We start from the raw sequence: 7,016 nt of genomic DNA, 5'->3' as shown, positions 1-7,016 counted from the left end.
TGAAAGAGGGAGCTCTGCTTAATATTTTGACACCAAAATCATGTCGATACACCTTACCGACTGCGAGTAAAGCCACCCACGCTTTAACTTGACAGACTGTAACTTCCGAAGTATTAGTAAGGAGACCGAACTCCAATATGGTCGTAAACATTTTATTTTTCAAGTCTCGCCCTTTCATTTTGTGTTGTTTGGTAAAAAATATTTTCCTTTTTTCGTTGAGATTTTTAATTTCTTCTCTAATTTTTGTGTGTTCAGATATTATTTTAAAATAAAAATGAAACAGGATGTCTATTGTGTTGAAATTTAAATAAATCCGGTAATTGTCCTTGATTTTATTTTTGATTTGGGCAGTGCATTTCATTTCCTTGTAATTTATCAGTTTTTATTGTGCCTTTGAGATGGCTGTGCTACTTCTTCTTACTTAAAATTGAAATTCTTAAAAAATCTTCAAAAATGAAAAAATACATTTTTGAATTAAATTGTCATATTGAAGTCGAGAAAATTACGTATGTCGTAATCCACTATGCATTCTATGTATGCTTCTATCATAAGAGGGATCTAATATTTGTACCCGGGAGAAGGTGAGAATAGACCAGGAATTTCGTGGGCAAAATTTAGTACATATTGTTCAACAATTTACACGAATGAAGTTCTACTATTAATTCGTTTTTATAAAAATATTTTCGAAAATTAGAAGAAAAAACTACAAGTCTTTGTTTTAAAAAAGTTCCATCAAATTGATTTTCATGGTAGACTTCAAATACTTAGAAGGCATCGCCAAACCCGAATCAGACAGAAACCGGTATGTGCAAGCTCATTTCATTGAAAATTGGTTACACATGGGCCTAACTTTATTAGCAACATCTAGGTTGTATGATTGAAGCCAGAGAATCTTAACCAGCATCTGCTACCTCTAGCCGACGGGACTAGCGCACAATGGGGAGAAATGAGATGCCCGTGGACAATTTAACTTTTAGTCCTAACTTTTCGACCGATTTTTAGTTTTTTTTATTTGAAGCTTATGAATTTTCTAACAAAGTTGTTGAGGCATATTTTTTAAAAAGTCGTTTATTTTTTTTTATTTAACCATGAAAGTTCATTGAAAAAATCCCAAGATGCTATTTTGTAGGCATTTATCTAATTTATGCGAAAGTACACAGAATTAGTGGGGAAACTTGTCTTGAATGATGTCCAGCAGTATCGGATATTTAAAAAATTGTTTACAATTTTAATTTAAAAAAAAATCAATCAACAAAAGTTAGATTTTTAGTATAATTGATATATAGCTACTTTATATGTGACGTGCGCCGATGTCAGGTCGATTGGCCGGGAAGTAATGATCCGTTTGGATAGTAGCATCCCAATATAAGATGTAATTTTCGCTTTCTAAAACGGACATTGGAATGTATCTATTGAAAGACATCCTTTCCTTTAAGAGTCCTAGGTTTAGGGCAAGTTGTTGATGTATAATGCCCGCTACATCATTATGTCTGTGCGTGTATTCCCTCTATGTTATTTTCGAACTCGTTTTCTAATTATGCAATCCCTAATTCTCCTCGGGGTCAATGCACTGTTCTGCATTTATCTAGTCCGAACTCCTTGTGGATATCGTTGGAAAACTACTTTGTGACATCGATCACTTGCTGCAGTTTTTGGGCTGAACTAGGGTACAGCTTTATGTCATTCATGTACAAAAGATAGGTCACCTGATGACTTATTCTGAGCGTATTGATCTAGTTAACCTTGGTTGTCCATGATCAAAATACTTGTTTCTGTTCCCCCGAGCTTCATCGCATGACTTAGAAACACAATAATGCGTGGACAAATTTTGTAAAGTTTTAAAACTTCAATCAAATAGTCATGCGGCACGGAAGGAAACGCTTGCTTGTAATCGATGTATGCCATATGTAAGTTCATTTGATGCTTACGAGCTTGAGTCATGGCAACAGCCTCTACAGTGACTAGATCTTTACAGCCTCGCGAGCTTTTAGAACATTCTTTTTGTTCTTCGGTAAGAATGTCATTCTCTTCGCAATGAGAATATACGTTATCTGCAATTATATCTTTATGACAATTATAAATTGTTGGAAGACAGGCTATCGGTCGAAACTCAGATTCATTTTGAACGTCTGGTTGTTTTTGGTAACATAGACGTAGTACCCTGGAGCATAAAGCCTGGCATCAGATCTGGGCGTTCAATGATCTTCTGAAAACATCTTGCCAATGCAAGATGCACACTCGTCAGTTACTTGTACTAGAAGTTGTGCACCATGTCCAGACCTAGAGCTTTCTAATTACTTGCCCTTTTCAAAATCGCTAAAATACCTAAAGCTGTGATGTTTGTCAGTTGCATTTCAAGGCTATTGCTTATCCTTGCTTCTTATAGTTTGAACCACGCAGTCTCCAAATTGCATCTGTTCACTTTTTCCCAAACACTTGACCAGTAGTTAGTCATATATTCCAATTGATGGACTTCATTGTCTTGCTGATTATTTGGCTTTAGTCTCAGTTCATTATAGAACCTTCTTTCATCTGTCTAAAAGTTTCCATTTTGTTGCCTTCGTGCACTACTTTTCTTGTACCGACGCATTCTGACAGTAAGAACATCAAGTATCTATCGTTAAGAGTCTATAATCTCATCCAATATTACTGGTGTTAATGTCTCCATGTACTGAGGGTGGACGATTTTAGTAACATGGCTTATCAGCTTTCTGGTTCTATTTCCTTTTTTTATATTGAGTTAATCGAACCAATTTGCACCCTACTTTGCTGACATCCATATCCAACCTGATCTTCCATGGTGAATCTGGATCCCTAGCTGGGAAAAAAACTGGATTTGCGGGCCTAGTTTTCCGGCCCAACATTTTAAAAGTTGCCACAACTGCACAGTATACAACAGTTTGCACCTCTAACGCAGTTTGTGCTACGTTCAAACGTAGGTAAAACCTTGCATTTGAGATGTGCTATTAGTGCACGCAGATCATTTCTGAAGTTCATTTTGGGCAGAGAATGCCTTTCTGGTGGTTCTACATATCTGAAATCTGGATGTATTTCTAATGGATCCGGTACATGATGTTCATTATCCGTAGCACCCACGCCTTCAGCTTCCACCAAGTCTTCGTTTTCCACTTCTCCCAAGGCGGGTTCGTCAATGGAAAGTTGCTGTTCTACTTCCATTTTGATAGCTATTTCAACATTTCCCGCAAGTGTTTAAGTATATTGTTGACATGCAGGAATGCTTTTCAGGCTATTAACGAGTGAAAGCGTGGCACCTCCAAGAGAGCCGATGATAAGGGCGATTAGTTTAACAGAATATTCCGGGTACAATACTTGCAACTCCCTCTTTCTTTTCATTCTCCTTGGCTATGATGTTTTTGTCAGCTGGTGCCGAAAATTCGATAACGAACATGGTTCGCTTCTCGAAGTCAAGAAGAACCATGTCTGGTCTCGAGTGTGCAACAGAAACAATTGTCGAGAATATAAAGCTCCAGTATATGCGGCACTTCCCATTCTATACAATTGACTCGATTTCCTTAGGAACATTTAGAGGAGTGTTATTAAGGTTAATGCCGTAAGAGTGACAGAGATGGTAATAAAGCACTCTTAGTGCCGCATTGTGCCTTTGGATGTAGGTCGTTCCCGCATGAGTTGGACAACTAGATAGTATGTACGGGGTGTACATGGCACGTGACTCCTGACCATTTTAAGAAGAGGGTCTCTTCCAGTTGCGACTCTATGTGCTGTAACCAGAATAAGTCTGTTGTGAAGACATTCAAGACTCAATATTCCGCGACCACCTTGACGGCTTGAGACGTACAGTGGCGGAACAGAAAACTTAAGATGCATGATTTTTTTCATGTGCATAATCTTTCTTGTCCCGATATCAAGGGATCTGAGCTCGTTCTCCGTCCATGGAACTACTCCAAATGAATAGAGTACTACCGGGACGGCAAGCATATTCGTTGCAGATACTTTGTTCCTCGCCGACAGCTCGGAAGACCAAATCTGTCGTATGGGACGTTTGTGCCTGCTTCGGGGAGTATCCTTCACAGATGTCACATCCTGAATGCGGCTCTGTGGCACGCCCAGGTATGTATAAGTCTCTCTAGCAGAAAGGTGTCGTATAGCGCTTCTATCAACGAGGTCAGGAGCTTCAGGGATGCGATTAAGTTTTCCTCGCATGAAATAAACCTTGGCGCATTTATCTAACCCAAATTCCATTCCAATTCCCTTAGTATATCGTTCGAGAGTTCCTAGAGCTAGATTTAGTTGCTCTTTGTTTTTAGCATACATCTTAAAATCGTCCATGTAAAATACATGAGTGACCTTGTACTTTCGATCGGCAGGTTGGCCGCACAAGTACCCGGCGGAATGGCGGAGTGCTAGAGATAGTTGCAATAATGTAAGGAAAAAGAGGACTGGGCTCATGGTGTCGCTCTGAAAGACACCTCTCTGAAAGGTGACCTTGTTGGTTTTCACACGATTTCTTCCAGATAAGGTAGTAAATCTGGTTTTCCAAAGCGGCATCAATCTCTCTATGCACCTAACGATTTTCCAATGAACCTTTACGCTTTCCAAAAGACAGATGATAAGTCTATGGGAGTTTAATACATTTCTTACCACACAGGTTCAATTGCCCGAACAATCCTATCATATAGGATAGCTGTGAATATCTTATACAGTGTGTTTAGATAAGTGATGGGCCTGTAATTCTTCGGATCAGCTAAGTTGCCTATTTTCGGCAGGAGTATTGGGCGCCCTTCAACCAACCATACCGGAATCGGCTCTTCCGACTTTAAATATGTGTTGAAAATACGGGGTAAATGCTGATAGATTGAAGGAAACTTCTTCCACCAGAAGGTTTTGATACAATCTGGTCCCGATGCGGAATAGTTCTTCATTTCTCTTAATACTTTTTTCACCTCCTCGGTAGTGATGGGTGGGCATTCTTGATCAGGTGTTATGAGGGCATCACACAGCTCCATGAAGTTATTTATATTTTCTGAGTCTTCGTCCAGTCTATGCTGCACTAAGTAGCTTTTCTCCAAAATACTTCGACCTCCTCTGGCTTGGTGGTTGGTCGACAGTAACTGGAGGGTCTTAGAAGTATCGAGATGGGTCAGAGAGAAACTGTTGATTTTCTCTGACCCACCTCTCCCTCCGCTCTAGACTTCTCTTAGCGTCAGATAGTATCCGTATTCTCTCAACAATATGCTGTCTGATGGTCAGCAGCTTTGACTTGTTAAGTGTGTGATAACGGGTCCGGAGTTCGCGCGCGAACTTTCGAACCTTGGCGGTAAAATTTCTGCCAGATGTGATGTAGTCAATCACACACTGAATGCGGGACGCTTACTGTCTTGACCAGCCTATCTTTATGGATGCCTGCCCGCGGTTGGTCTTAGTGTCGCCTCTCTTTCTCTGTTTCCGGCTTGTTCTAGCTGTGGTAGAGAAGGCGTTCCGCTCACATATCCCCTTTTTTGGAGTAGTTCGGCATGATTTCGCAGCCGTTGCTGCGAAAAGTGCGTTAACTCCGGGTGTTTCTCGTACCAGAGAGCATGCATCCGTGCCATGTAAACCCGCTTAGGGGCCACACTCGCATCATAGCATTCTAGCAAATCGTGATTTAGTTGCTCCGTCCACCTAAAGGTCCCGAGATTCCGCCGATCCATCCCATTGAATCCATTTCCATATTTCACACCTCCGCTTGAGGTTTATTGCTTCGGGACCCCCCCGGGACAATTGTCCGCGACTGCCTATTTATTTTTGTAACCATATTCAGCAGAAAGCCTTCATACAGGGACCCTCTATCCGCAACCCGAGGAAGCGTTCGGTGGCTTTGTCATAGGCCCTTCGGTTTGATTCTAGAGGAATCAAAACCGAATATATATATATATATATATTGACAATTGACAATTGTGCAGGGGTGGTCCCGAAGGAATGAACCCCCTAGCGGAGGTGTGAATACCGTGCCGAAAGCTGAATGGCACCTGAGTGAGGTGTCTAGGACGGTGACTCTGGGATACCGGGCGACATCTCAGAGTACGCAGCCGTATCCTTGCATGCGGGGCTCTACAAGGATGGACGAACCCCTTTCCCTAGCTTCTCGTGGGAACAACAATGACAACACCAAACATAGTTGTAGTAAGTGTGGTTCAAAACAACAGAACGCGCAGGGCTCCCGACAATGGGTCGGCCAACAATGCCGACCACTCTAGAGCTGGTGGAGCCAATGACAATGGATTCAATGGGATGGATCGGCGGAATCTCGGGACCTTTAGGTGGACGGAGCGACTAAATCACGATTTGCTAGAGTGCTACGATGCGGGTGTGGCCCCTGAACGGGATTGCATGACACAGATGCATGCTCTCTGGTACGAGAAACACCCGGAGTTATCGCACTTTTCGCAGCAACGGCTGCGAAACCATGCCGAACTACTCCAAAAAAGGGGATATGTGAGCGGAACGCCAACGCTACCACAGCTAGAACAAGCCGGCAACAGAGAAAGAGAGCCGACACTAAGACCAACCGCGGGCAGGTATCCAATAGATGAAGAGCGATGCTTTACGACCTGGAGAAACATCAACACCAAGCGAGAGCTGTGGCCGATGCGAACCGCTGAACATCAGACAGGATATTGTTGAGAGAATACGGATACTATCTGACACTAAGAGAAGTCTAGAGCGGAGGGAGGGGTGGGTCAGAGAAAATCAACAGTTTCTCTCTGACCCATCTCGACTCTTCCAAGACCCTCCAATTACTGTCGAACACCCACCCAAACCAGAGGAGGTCGAAGTATTTTGGAGAGAAGTCTACGAAGTTCAGCATAGACTGGACAAAGATTCAGAAAATATAAATAGCTTCAAGGAGTTTTGTGTTGCCCTCATAACACCTGATAATGAATGCCCACCCATCTCTACTGAGGAGCTGAAAAAAGTATTAAGAGGGATGAAGAACTATTCCGCACCGGGACCAGATTGTATCAAAACCTTCTGGTGGAAGAAGTTTTCTTCAACCC

The 7,016-nt window shown here is 42.0% G+C and overlaps 1 protein-coding gene across 2 annotated transcripts in view; it reads left to right on the top strand.

The window, feature by feature from the left end:
* The window catches only part of LOC117177842 (activin receptor type-1-like), a 123,908-nt gene that overhangs the window by 46,574 nt on the left and 70,318 nt on the right, over positions 1-7,016 (top strand). The window lies entirely within an intron of this gene.

The sequence above is a fragment of the Belonocnema kinseyi genome, chromosome 8 (genome assembly GCF_010883055.1).
Source record: "Belonocnema kinseyi isolate 2016_QV_RU_SX_M_011 chromosome 8, B_treatae_v1, whole genome shotgun sequence".
Lineage (NCBI taxonomy): Eukaryota > Metazoa > Arthropoda > Insecta > Hymenoptera > Cynipidae > Belonocnema > Belonocnema kinseyi.
This window is presented reverse-complemented; position numbering and strand designations above follow the sequence as displayed.